This window comes from Polyodon spathula, chromosome 23, assembly GCF_017654505.1.
Source record: "Polyodon spathula isolate WHYD16114869_AA chromosome 23, ASM1765450v1, whole genome shotgun sequence".
Classification (NCBI taxonomy): domain Eukaryota; kingdom Metazoa; phylum Chordata; class Actinopteri; order Acipenseriformes; family Polyodontidae; genus Polyodon; species Polyodon spathula.
Genome location: NC_054556.1, coordinates 7,598,277 through 7,612,577, shown reverse-complemented (window position 1 = coordinate 7,612,577; position 14,301 = coordinate 7,598,277). Strand labels below are relative to the sequence as shown.

At 34.6% G+C, this 14,301-nt stretch overlaps 1 protein-coding gene across 8 annotated transcripts in view; it reads left to right on the top strand.

Annotated features, from left to right (window-relative positions):
• The window catches only part of LOC121298217 (forkhead box protein P1-like), a 157,453-nt gene that overhangs the window by 88,163 nt on the left and 54,989 nt on the right, over positions 1-14,301 (top strand). The window lies entirely within an intron of this gene.

The window sequence follows — 14,301 nt, the reverse complement described above, 5'->3', positions numbered from 1 at the left end:
TAGTATTTGTTTTCTGATCATTGCATACTAATTGCAAAACCTTTAAGAGAGTGTTTAGATACCTAGATTATATTTATTTTTGTAAATGTATAGATACAAATTTTACTGCTAGCAATGTTGTATTTTACAGTTATAGGTAAATTAAGTTGTAGACATTATTTGCATTGAAATTGAGGATAGTAATGTAGTCTTCAGTTAAGCTGGGAATTGAAAGCCAGGTGGATACAAACAGTGTAGGGTATACAACGTTTTAATGTTACTTTACTTAGTAGATGAGAACGGGTTGCCCTCAGAAAAAGTATAGCGTGGCTTTAAGATACCCAGGCAGTTGGCAGGTTCCACCTGGAGTTATCATTTTCTGTACTGTCTTTATCACTTTGCTCAGTTCCACATAATAACATCTTTGTCTGAGATTGCTGTGGCACAGAGGAACTGCATTTGTTGATCAAATTTGGCTGGATAACTCTGTGATCTCGTATCCTGAAGTGAAGAGATGTGCCTAGAATACAGGAATGTAGAGTCAGCCTGGTGATTGATTGATTCTGCCTGTCACAGGACAAGATAACTGGATCAGTAAATACTCTGTACACTTCAGCCTCATCTACACAATCACAAGTGAGGGCATTGCAGCCCTAAAGCACCCTGAGACATGATGGGAATGTAGAACAAGTAGCTGAGATCTGTGGTCTTTATGCAAGGTATTTTAGGAAACTTAGACGTAGTGTATTAGAAATAACTTTAGCTTGAAAAGAAAATCAAACCTGCAGTACAAGGCTTTAATATGCTGGTAATGTTTTATGGATATCTTTCAAGGATGTCTGTTCAGGTGTTTTATTGGAATGTTGTGTTTGTATACTGCATAAGACAGTGAAACGCATTCTGATCGTAGCAGACTCTTTAACATGTCTTGTCTTCAAGTATACAATATATAAATAAATATTAAAGACTTTGTTTTGGGGCACTATAAATTATTTATTTCTAAATTGAAAAAGATTTGTGGTAGGTGTGAAAAGCTTGGGGGGTTGGGGGTATGGATTGCTTAAAAGTGCACAGAAACCCATCTCGCATTACCACTTGCCAAGCAGAAAAAAATTTGAAAGCTTTTAATCATGACATGGTTAGTATTTTTAATGTAAATGTGTCAGATAAGTGGTGGAGCTAAGACTGTCCAAAATCCTGTTGAGTGTTGTGTTAAATTGAAAAAGGGGCCATGGGGAATTGGGGCCTCCTTGTGCCTGGCTTGATGTAAGATTATCCCTCATGTCTTTCTTCTCTTCTCCCGCGGTGCTTGTTCGATGTCTGTCTGAGGGCTATCGTCATTGTACGCCTGTTTTTTTTTTTTTTTTTTTTTTTTTTTTTTAAAACAATTCCAAAATATTAACAATAATGATATCAAATAATAATAAAATAAATACATTTAAAAGGTCTTGGCTCTTAATGATACCTGTGATCATGTGGCTTTGCATTTACTGACCGTGGCCCCCGTACAATATTTAATTATGGAAAGAAAGAACAAAAAAAATGCATTATTTAGTTTTGTAATTTACACAATTTAATGAAACTCTAAACAGCAGAACACCAGTTGTTTTTTACTTTTCTTGGCTTACAATATTACAGACATGTCTCAACATATCTGCCCAGTGCATGGTCATTTCAATTAATAAATAGGAGAATTCCTTTGAAATTCTGAGGGGACTGGGAGCTAGGTAGCAGCAGTGTTTGCTTTGCGACAGTTAATACAAAAAATCATGGCTAGAGGAGAGTTTACACACAGTAGTCTGTTTGTCCTTTATTTTAACCACCTGAGCTGATGCCAGAAATGCAATTGTATGCTACATATTTCAAACAGATGTAGAAGAGAAAAAGAGGATCCATACTGAGAAGGAACTAGCTGTTAAAAATGTGTTTATCTGGCATTTCTAAATATTGTAATATCTTGTATCTTTTAATTGTGAGCCTAAATCCTCATTGTCACGTATTAAATGAAAAAGCTCTTGTATTATACTCTGTATTATGTTGGTAATGACACAGAAAATAATCATGTTCAGGAATGTTAGAGAAACAGGCCTTCAGAAAATAATTATAAACAGCATTTGGACCAGACTGTGTACTCTTGGCTACAGTCCAACAAATCAAACTGTTTTTTCATATGACGGTTATGCAGAACTGCTCAAATGCATTCATAAATTTATCAGCCTTTCTTTATAATTCATCATGCACATTTTCTTTGTGTTGCATTATGGAGTTTATCATTTGATACTCATAGCCTCAAGTATAGTGATTCCTTCCAGGTGCTGTGTTGAGTAAGCAGACTCTTCCTTCTTTCATGAAGCCTTTAGCTTGTCTGTGTCGCAGTGAATCAAATATAAGGGGTTAGTTGGCTGGAGTGAATCATTAATTCCTCATGTAACATCCGGGTGTGGTTGCGATAATGCTGGGGTTAATAAGTTATTGAATATAACTCTATCCATATGGTTATACTGTCTCCACTCACTTTACTGCAAAGGCAGATTCTTTCTAAATGATGTTACTCTGTGTTTACTGATGTAATTCAGAAATTAAATATAAAAATGATGTGGCCAAACAAGCTAACATTAAAAGGGTAATAATAACTAAGGCTCTAAAACCCTTGTTCTTTATGTTTTCACTTTTTTTTTTTGCTTGGATATTTTTTAAATATAACACAATATATTAAATGTTGCTGTTGCTTTCTGGTACTCAAGCTCTTCCTGTGATATTTGTCAAATTTACTCCAATGGCCTAACTGCATGAAAAATTAAACATCCTGAAAAAAGGAAGCAAGGAAACCATAAGACCTTTAAACGAACAGAAAGGGTTTTTAAACACTTGGCTGCCACTCCCTTGTGCAGTGATTATAAGTGAAGGATTATAATTATTGATCTGCTGCTATATTAACATAATATTCTGTATTAGTACTATATTCTGCTTGTAAATTATTGAAATGGTTCACCTCCATAAAAAATAGGCACATGTTTAATGCTATTCAAGTATCATATAGTGTCCAATTTGGTCCAGTTTGAGTATTTTGAATATATATATATATATATATATATATATATATATATATATATATATATATATATATATATATATATATGTGTGTGATTGTGTGTGTGTGTGTGTGTGTGATTCAGCTTTTTGGTTAGAAATCAGGACTAAACCAAGGTTGTTCTTTTCAGCCATTATTCCATATCAAATGTAGTTGTCACTATTAAATTAAATACAAATTAAAATTAAATGTAAAGATTAACAACAAAGTCACGATGATACAGCAGTTGTATTTGTCAGTATTTTGTATGTCAATAAAAAGGCCAGAATAAATAGATATGGTTTTGTCTGAGTTTAATTAAGATATGCTTGTTTCCAAAATGCAACCTTGCACTGTGGAAAGTAAAGATTGCAGCATAGCTGCTATTATGACTTGAGCAATTAAATGTACCAAGAGTTAATTGTGTTAATGAAGTTGTGCATCATTAAAAGGCTGGGTATAGCGACAGGTATAGGGAAAGAAGTGTTGAAGGTAGAGGCAAATCATTTAAACTACTGTATACAAAATAAAAGTGCACTGTGACTGAGAAGTTATTTGACTTTACTTTTTCTTATGTAGATCTCTTAGTTTTGTTTGTGTTGAGACATTGCCATGTGTAGGCCTTAACTTAAGCTGAAGAATAAATATTTAGCAAACAAGCAACATCCTAGTACAAAAATACACTTTTCTGGCATAACCTGTGTTTATGCCTATATGTGATTCCTGTGAAAATTAATGAAGAAATACTGGATCCTGAAATGTACAGTATGGCTTTAAAAAGGTAGTATCTGCCTGCAGCTGGGTGTTGCATCATGTACTTTGTGGGGAACAAAGTGTTGGCCAATTTCCTGAAAAAAAAAGTGTAGCATTTGATCTAAATCTGGCTCAAAATGCTCTATCATCCTAAACATCTGTTATCCGTGCAGATCTATATTTTTGCAATTAGCTGCTTGTTTTGGGTTTTTTTTCTTTCACAATCAATTCTTGCAGTGGTTTACAGTTTCATTTGAATTTGTCAGTTGGTTCCAATTTGTATAATTTGGTGTTTATTTTTTGTTTTCATGCCTTGTACATGTAAAATATAAATTATTCGAATAAGGTTAATCTGAGGTAAACCTTCATTTTTCATGCAAATTAAAAGGAAGTCCATTCAGCACAGAGCACTTTAACACTTCTGTACTCAATCATATCATGTACCATTTCAAATATTATTTAATACTTAGCATAATTGCTTTAATGTGATATGGTAGAATTCAGGGGGGAATTGGTAAAAAAAAAAAAAAAAAAGGCAGACGGAAGTAACTAAAACAAACAATAAGGTGTAGATTATAATGGCTCTTAATTTTAAAGAATACATTTTGAATCTTTGCTTTTTTTAGGGTGTTATATATATAAACATAAGGCTATTTAACTGTACCCTGTTCTTTCACTGTAAAACACAATCTCATAAAATTATAACATCTAACAATGAATCATAATACCCAGGACAACAAGGGAAGTTTGTTTGTGATTTTAAGCAAAAAAAACCTAATATACTTCCACGTTTTCACTTGAACGAGCCAGGGGATTCAGTATTGCTTTTTTAATGGAACACTACACAATACTTGTTTGACACAGTAGTAGAGTTGTTGTTTTCTCTTCATTTCTCTTCTGGACCCAAATTTATTCTGAAGTAAGATTTCTTGGAAATAGACTTGAGTATGTGAACTATACAGAGAGACGAAAGTGAGTGAATCCAGGGTAGCAAGGGACATAAATCTCCCAGTAAAACTGCATAAAGGTACCTTGCCGATGTTAAATTTGTCGCTTGCTATATTCCTAAAATATAAATTATAAACATCAGGGGGAACGTTTTAAAACAATAAAATGAAAATCAATACAAAAGATGGTTTGAAAACATGACTGTCTTTAGATTTATTTTTTTACATCTAATTAGCCAAAAAAAAATCAATTTATGCTATTAACTAGGTGATTATTGGTAATAAATACGATCTCTTCTTTTTTTTTCTTATTATTATTGAGGAAGTTTTCTTGCACAGTTAATGGGGGTAATTTGACTTGGTTGAGGGATCACGGTTCTAAAGAATTAATGCAGCAATTCAAAGATTTAAAGAGATCTAAGATTCTTCACCGGTCATGTGCTGGGAGATGTGCCTCTATCACATAGCAGCTAATGGGCATGAACAACGGTCTGTCATTTACTGTTACCTCAGTGAAAAACAGGCATGCCCTTGATTCCTGCAGCTTTGTGCCATTTTGTTATATCTGCATTATAATGAATATATATATATATAATATATAATATAATATCGATATATATATCTATATATATATATATATATATATATCAACGAACCCTAAGTGCTTGGGATTCTTGCATGTGAATGGAATGTTTTAACATATCTTTTATTTTTTTATAGAAAATAAAAAAATGCCTTATTACCACACTGTGTAACTAACTGTGTGTGACCCTGAGCAAGTCACTTAACCTCCTTGTGCTCCGTTCTTTTGATGCATAGTTCACCCCCTAGTCTCAGTAAGCCGCTTTGAATAAAGGTATCTCCTAAATAATAATAATAATAATAATAATAATAATAATAATAATAATAATAATAATAAAATTGATTTTTTTTCAAAGTAGAGGGGCTTGCCTTTCTACAATAATGACTTTAACCCTTTGCTAATGAAGAGGCACAGTCATCTGAGAAATTATCAACTGAGAGAAAAGGTAGAATTATTTTCCATCTGGGCGAGTAGCAGAATGACATTTGTGTGCCACAGTGAGGTGGAGCAAGGGTGGAACCCAAACAACTCACCTTGTTATCCAGTAGACAAATCTGTTCAGTCCTGTTAGTCTGTTCATATTTCCAAAACAACTAACTTCTAACAAACTACTTTGAAAGTTATTTGGGCACTCTTTAAAGGTCATTCATATATTGTAAAGGGTAAGTTACATGTAGGTATTTTTAGTGGAAGATAAAATAAATGATAATACCTGATCTCTACCATATGAAAAGCATAGACCTTGTTGTCATTATGAAGTCCTCACTTGGCTTTTCCACAAATATCTCTGTGATCTTATGCACTTGGCTTTTGACTCGTTGTGCAGTGCACTGATACTGTAACCAGCTGCACTTGGTATTTGCCAAGGAATGAATGAACGATCCATTTCCAGTCAGAAACGACAATGTTGAGTTATCCACTAGTCTTTTTAATAGTTTATCCCTTTGCTACAGGTAATAAGTGTCAAGTTAAGAGTTAAGCATGGTGTTGAATTAAATAAGAGACAGAATGCATATGTTTTATATGGAGAAAATTCAGGACCAAGACTGTCTGTCGAATTAAGCAAAAGTATAGAGTTATCCACCAGTCGAGTTAAGCAAGGTTGACTGTGTGTGTGTGTGTGTGTGTGTGTGTGTGTGTGTGTGTCCACAGACTGTCGTTGCTCCCACAGCCCGCAGCTAAGGACTGTGAAAGGTGGGCCAAGGCCCAGAGTTTGGGAATCCCTAACCATAGATTGCTTGCACATCAGTGGCACTGTATATACTGACATAAAATTATACTATGCTTTGGTCCAGTGTTGTGATGATTCCAGTTTATAACAAAAGCAATCTGATGCAGTTTTTCAATCATGTTGAATTACATTATCTCACTTGGATTTACTTCTCTCAGGGAGCTCACAGTTCACTGCAAGACATGCCATACCTATATTGCAACTCAAAATTGAGAAATTTCTAATCAGGTTTTCAAAGATCAGCCAGAATATTCACTTTCTAAAAGTAGCATACGTTGCAATAATAACTTTGTTACCAATGTGGACATCACTGTTTGTTTTTCAACAGCAACACATTATGTGTTGAAACTGAACAAACATGGGAAACCATTTTATAAATTACAGATATAAGTTAATAGTAGTTTAAACGTAAAACATGTACACTGAACATTTTGTTTTAAAAAATATCACATTGGTGAAAGAAATCAATACAAATGTCTTCTAAAGATGTCTGTCATTCATACCACAAAACAGTCTCTTATATCACCAGGTACAGAAAAATAAGACGACTTTTAGTGATATTTCTTTAATACGTCTGTCTAGTATGCCCTCTCTACTCATGGGTTTTGAGAGCTGCTTTTCTAGCTGTAATCATATCAAACTGAGCAGCATCTCTTTCCACTGTTATGTATTTTTTTTTTTTTTTTTTGTAAGACCTGTACCAAGACAGGTACAAATAAAGCCTAAAACTAATTTTTTTTGTTCAAGATGAACTCAATCATTTCCAAATGTGGCAAATGTCAGGATTTATTAGTAATGTCCTTTGGTCATCTCATTAGTGAAATAAAAAAAAAAAAAAATTCTGCCTAAGGATAGATAAATAGATAAATACATAGATAACATATTTACTGTCACATGAATAACATTAAATCTGGACCCCCTCCCCCATTTTCCTTTCTGCAGATTGGTTTTAGCAAGTCTCTGCATAATGTTTAGTCAGGGAAGAATGGTAAAAGCTGTTGTTGATAGACTTAGCAGTGGAGTGGATTAAATAAGCATCAGCCCACTAGAGCTGATTACAAGAATATGAAAATGCAGTGTCTTAATGGTACATATTTCCCTGTGCAAGTGCAGTTGCCTTTCATTTTGCAGCTAATATGTCTATTCTTATGAGTCATTTACTTATTTAATTACCTTTTGCAGTGGATGCACAATGGTGTATTAATGTGAATGATTTTTAGTGCCAGTTTATCATACAATGCCTGTGAATTTGAAAGGCGTAATTGACTTGGAAGAGCAGCTTATGAGGGAAACAATATTTAGTTGTCAGTTTTCCTTGTTCTTCTGGATGGTGTTTATGAGTTTACACCACACTAAAGGAGTAATAAACACAATCCTCATTCAATAACCGGGAAAAGGTAGTGCCTAAAATTCCTTTGTGGTAAAGAGATTTGCTCATTTATTGAATCGTGATAAAAAGTGTTTTTTTTTTTTTTTTTTTTTTTTTTTTTTTTTTTACAATCAGACAAGACTGGCTTTGTGTGTGTGTGCACCAGTAGTGCTTTTAAGATGAGAATACCTCTATGCAAATACCACCCATGAGAAAACAGTGCATGTTTGTCAGCAGGAAGCGCAAAGGCCTGATTTTTTAAATATGATATAATAAATTGAAGGAGGTCAGAATGTTTTATTTAGTGGCAAAATATCATACAAGATTAACCGATTTACTCTTACCTGCTTAATTAGTTGAAAGTTTCGAACACAAAATGGTAAACACAGATTATATTATTCATTAAAAGGTGTTTTTCGTTTGACTTTTTAATTGGCAGTATTTTTTTTTTTTTTTTTTTTTTAACCCAAATGTATTTTGGAATTCTCGTAATTTGTTTATATAATGTGCTACTGTTTACACAGTATCGTGCAACACTGCAGGGATTGAAAAAGTTTTGTGCAATATCATCATAGGCATGGATGAAACAGAATTACATTTCTGCCTTTAGTACAAAAAATAACTTGCATGTAAAGCATTTGTGTGGCATATCTTTGTTGCCTGGGTCTCACAAAATCAAGATGTCGGATCACCATTGGCAACCCAAAAATGACTTTCGGTGACCTGAACTTTTTTGTAGTATCCACCGGAGGGCATTGGAGCTTCAGACTGATAAATCAAAGACCGTTCCTTTGGTATAGTAATAGCTTAGCAAATAAAACTCCCCTAGAGGGGACTAAAGAAATGTCGTTAAACAGAAACAACCTGGCGCTGACTGTATTGAAGCGGTCGGGATGGCATCAGTGTTTTTCTGCACATGAGGAAATTGCAGTGGGGACGATCGGAAGCGAAACCTTTCTGTTAAACACGCTTCTATATTTCAAGGACACGGAGATTGATATACCTTCAACATTTTAACATCCTAACTTGAAGCAGGCAGAACTGGAGTGTGTTCTTAGTGCAGCAGTTATTTTAAGATTTTAAAGTTCTAATTGTATCACTGTAGTGTAAACTATTTGCTCCTTACGGCATGTGGAGTGTTCATACATTGGCAGTTTTGTGTGGTTGTTTGCAGTCCGGGCTTCTGCTGCATAATGCAAGTTTTCTTGTCATCTGTTGTTAAGCTGGTGGTGAGCAAGGCCAGAATATCCAAACAAAGTTTTGGCCTGCTGTAAAGTCAACCTGTCAGTTTAGCATAGCTGAGCTGACCTCTCCAATGTGCAGGGCAGCCTCTGGTACCAGGCACTGGCAGCATTTACAGTCTGGAGGAGAACCACAGAGGGGGACCATGTTTACTCTGTTCACTCCCACAGTCTCACACCATTAGATAGTAAATCTCCTAGGCTGGAAATCATCTCCAATTCACAGTACTTTATTTAACTTTTTTTTTTTTTTAATTAAAGCAAAACTTTTGAAAACGTGTTTATAAAAGGGCATGATACTTACTACCTACAGCTGTGAGTATATACAAAGTGAGCTTGTTTTTATTCAGTCTGTATCTAGCATAATTGCATGCTGAGTTTTATATTGTTTAAATATAGCTATTTGAAATGTTTAGTGTTGCCATAAATATTAATAGATTTGTTGAAAAGTGTTGCAGATGAATGGGATATAATGGTTTGAAGTGGACATAAAACACTGATTTATTTATGTATTCTACATGAATTAATTTGGAAATCTAAACATCAGTTAGAGAGCATTTTGTAGATGGGCTGTAATGTTTTAGATATGAACATGGGCAGTGGTTTTTTTGTTTTTCCCTTGTGGAGAGCCTTATTTGAAATGGCAATAATTATGTACTTAATAGTGAAAACTTACCTTTCTATTTTGCATTTCAGATAAATGTCCATAATGCAATTGACTGTCCTTACTACTTACTCACTACATTATAATTAGGAAATTCAAAATTGAGTGGTTTTAAGTACCCCAAAGATTTGCACATAAAAAAAAAAGTTTAAAAATTACTTTATATAGTGTTTTAAGCCATAACAGAGCCACATAACTCAATGGTAGCAAACTGTATGGTATAAAAATATACATAAAAATAAATAAATAAAAAAGATTACGTAATAGGCATCTTATTTAAAGTTGAAATGGATGCAGAATAGTGTTTCTGGTATAAATGTCAGATGAGAAGATGTGTGCTCACTTACAAAGTCAACCAGATAACCTTGACATTTAGGACACTGCTATTCAAACTACAAAATGGTATTAAAAAAAAAAAAGAGGACTACATTAAGAGGTAACCTATTACAGTGTTGTTACTGCCTGTCTGAAAGCCCAGGTCTCCTGTCTATTAAACTCAAACCACTGTGTAAACACTCCTGTGTTGTTCCTAGTCTCCACAATGGCCAAGGGGATTGAGTTTCACCTGCCTGCACATCTTCATGCAATTAGAGCAATTAGTTTGAAGCCATTTCACATTCAAGGTCTTCTATGGCATTCAAGTCCAGGACATAACTGAATGGAATATAGAATGGCCTCATGTGACAGACCTGAACAAATTAACAGGCCTTCATTTTTTTATTTTATTTTTTTTCAGAAAATTGCCATTTCCGCAGTGGTTGATATCAGAGAGCCTCTTAAGAGTTTGAATACATGCTTTTCTTTACCACTGATGTTTTAGGACACTTTCACAGAAATGTCAGAATAACCTATTTCCTAACAGTTTAAACCCTATTCAGTTCTCTTTACAGTTGTCCACTGAATATTCAGGTTTATTGTATTTAATAGAAAATGAATACAAAAGCCCTACCATAACAGTGCTGTGCCAACATGTGAAGTCAGGGCAGCAGTTACACAACGTAACAAATCTGTAAGGTGCATACATTGTTCTGAAAGAGTATATGAACATTCCTCAATTATTGTTGCCACTTTTTTCCTGTGGAAATTGAGGCTGGTAAGAGTGGTAGATATTTTTGCACTGTGTTGCTCATGAAACATGATTCATGTGTGCAGTCTTGCAGATATACGCCTGCCAACCATGCAACCACCCCTCTTGTCTGTCTGTCTGTCAGATCTGTCATAAGCAGTGTTACTGAAACTGACTTCTAACAGGGAGATGTAGGTTTTATATATCGCAGAGGAGAATATTTGATGACAAGCACGTGTGTGTTTGTGTTACATATTGCAAGTGTTAATAAAAAAAAAAAAAAAAAAAGAAATATCCCAGCCCTGTACATCACTGGTGAGGTAAGAGAACAGTAAATAGTTTATTAGTTAAAACACTACAGAAATCATTTGAACGTTAAACATATTTAAAATGTTAAAGACTTCCAAAGAACTCCAAATGTAGGCTCTTTGTTAGTGTAATGACAGACCTTATCCTTGAATCCTTGAATCCCATAGGGTGTTCTTAATCAGAAATACCTGCAGGCTACATTACCGTGTGTGAAAGTCTCCTCTATACCCTTTCTCTTATTTATTAACCCTTGTACAGCAAACAGCTTGTACATTGAATTCTAGACAATTCCATTTATGGTATCTTTTCCATTATAATATCTTTTTATAGCAGAATAAATCAGTGTGTTTAATGTTGAATGTAGAATAAGGGAAGTGTTTTTTAAACTTACAAAATACAATCCTTCAGTTACAATATACTGTAGCAGACGCTCCTTTAGCGCTGAATGCTTCCATTCTCTTGTAGCCGAGTCATCTGTTTCTATTATCTGCCTTTTTAACTGTTTTTGTATCTGATCAGTTCCACCTAATATGTCTCTTGATTTGTGCTATTGTAGTACTCAGACATCATGCTGTTCTACTCATTTTTGTAAGCTGTAGATGCTCTTGCCTGTCATACCCTGGCAGTTTATCTCCTGGAGTATGAATTTTTTTCGACTTGTATGTCTGTCAAGCCACTGTAGCTTTGAATGCAAGATCAAAAGAAGATGAATTCCAGAGAAAAAAAAAATCCTTGTATTTAGAAAAGAGTGGGTGCTGTGTAAACACCCCAGTGACAGTTATTTTAGCACAGCATTAGCACCCACAGTGACAGACAGCCAGCAACTTTGTGCTAAACAGCAAATCAGTCTCTCAGTCCCTGCATCAACAATACGTTTTTTCACAGAATTGTTATTGAATATGGCATGGTTATATTATTTCAAATTACCATTATCTATATAATCGATGGGACTGTTCATGTTGGATTGAAACACAACATGTCTCCCATCCCTGTTAAACGTTGTTAAAATGCATGGATTGGTTTGTTGTTGTCTCCTGGGAAATGGCTTAGGCTTGTCTTGTGGTAATTAGCTGCAATATTTTATTTTTCAGAATAGTGAACTCGGCGACTTTGTTGCTGCAGCATTGAGGGGTAATAAATAATGTCCTTTTCACTGTACCAGCAGAAGTGTGCTAGTAGGAAGGCAGGCCTCCTGTAGTTGACGGCAAAGGGCAGTGTTCCAGTACATTTTCAATTGAGTGTGTGCTTCAGCTACACAATACTTCCTGTTTATTCAAACATCTTTTTACCATTCTTCAACCTCCACTTCACAGAAGCAGCCGGAACCTGGCTATAACACGACAGCAGAAGTTTAGAGGCAACAGCGCCTGGTAAAGCCCTCACTCTCTTTATTTTTTTGTTGTCTAGTCGGGCACAGGTTCAGATTCATGTTCAGCTATACGATAGCAGTGATTTGTGGAAGTACTTCTTTAGTTTTTGCTAACCCAGTTTAGCTAGTTATCTATCTGTCAGTATATTTAGTTATGTGTAAAAGCAGGCTGTAGACCACTTGATGTATTGGAAAGTTCTATTTCCCATCCGTTCTACAAGTTTTTAACTTGGCTGGAGTGATTCCATCAGAGTGTTTATTTTCTCAGTTCAGCTGTAGGATTATTTGTGAACTATTTAAATGTTTTTACTCTGCAACATAACTGCATATGTTGTGGGATGTACTGTTATATGGGTTATGTGGGTTATATTAGATAGGCAAAATTAAATGCAGTGTTTCCTTGCCATAAATATGTATTTTTTTATATATTATAAGTAGGACCAGTTTTAAATATCAGACTCTGTAATTAGGTGATGTTTTGGGTTGTCTGGAAGGCCTGAATTCTTTAATTTCTTAGTTGTGTGTAGGTGTAGAAAACTCATATTGTCCAGTAGTGACAACCACATAAAATAGCCCCTTTTACAGGCTGTGCTGTGGGATTTTCCCCTGCAATGTTCTTTTTCTCATTTTAATAGTTTCATTTCGAAGACGCAAAAATTTTTTTATCTGGCTTTACAATTACTATTTATTTTCATAACTTTCACAAAATGGTCTTGACTGCTTTTAAGTAGGTCATTACAAAACAAGTTTGAAGATGAAAAGGCCAATGTCCAGGTGAAATATTTTAAATAAAGCATTTGGTGGAAATGGGGTAACAAGTACCGGTAACACATCTGCACATACACATTCAGACAGTAGCCCAATTGTAGTATAAAAGGGACTTGTTTGTTGTACTGTTTTGACAAGACAAACATATTCCTAAATTTATATAAATGTATTTTTTAAACTTCATTATGGACCTTGCATTAAGATTTAGTTTCATCTATTTGGTTGAACCCTTTAATCATGAATGCCTGCTGGTTGGGTTGGGATAGTAACATCTATATATTGTTGTAGTTTTGTAGTTGGTGGCTACTGATACTTCCCATCTAAACGAATCTGCTACCTTTTAGAGCATGGCTATCAGTAAAATATTGTTTTTCTTTCCTTTTTGGTTTTGCATGTCAACAGGTTTGATGGTAACTGGCATCTCCTCACTAATAAAAAAGAAAAAAACCTCCATTGTATAACAATGTTTGTATCTGTCTCGGACTATTTGTTTAATGGTGGGAGGCATCACATTGTGCAACATGGAAAGAGTGACTTGTTGTTTGCTCAGATGTTGTACTGGTGTAGGTGTGAGCTTCGGAACTCACTGTGGGAACAGTGGGTTGCTTTTCTTGGTATCTGTGTCGTTCTGATGACCATTCTTTTTCCCAGCTCCCTGGTTTTGTTTATTCTGGATGGCATGCTTGATTATTTATCAGAAGGGAAAAGGGAGTAGCTGGAGCAATAAACATTTGACTGCACTTTGTTTTGTTTTCCATTGAGAAAGCCATGTCCATGTCCCAGATAATCAGAACACAAAAGCTTTTTTATTTTGTTGTTGTTATGTGATTGAAGAAAATTTTAATAATTTTTTTTTTTTTTGAAGACGCCATATGTAAGGTCTAATAAGTTTACTATTATAGTACCTATATTATTACTTTTTTTTTAATTGATAAATGTTCATCTTTTTGTT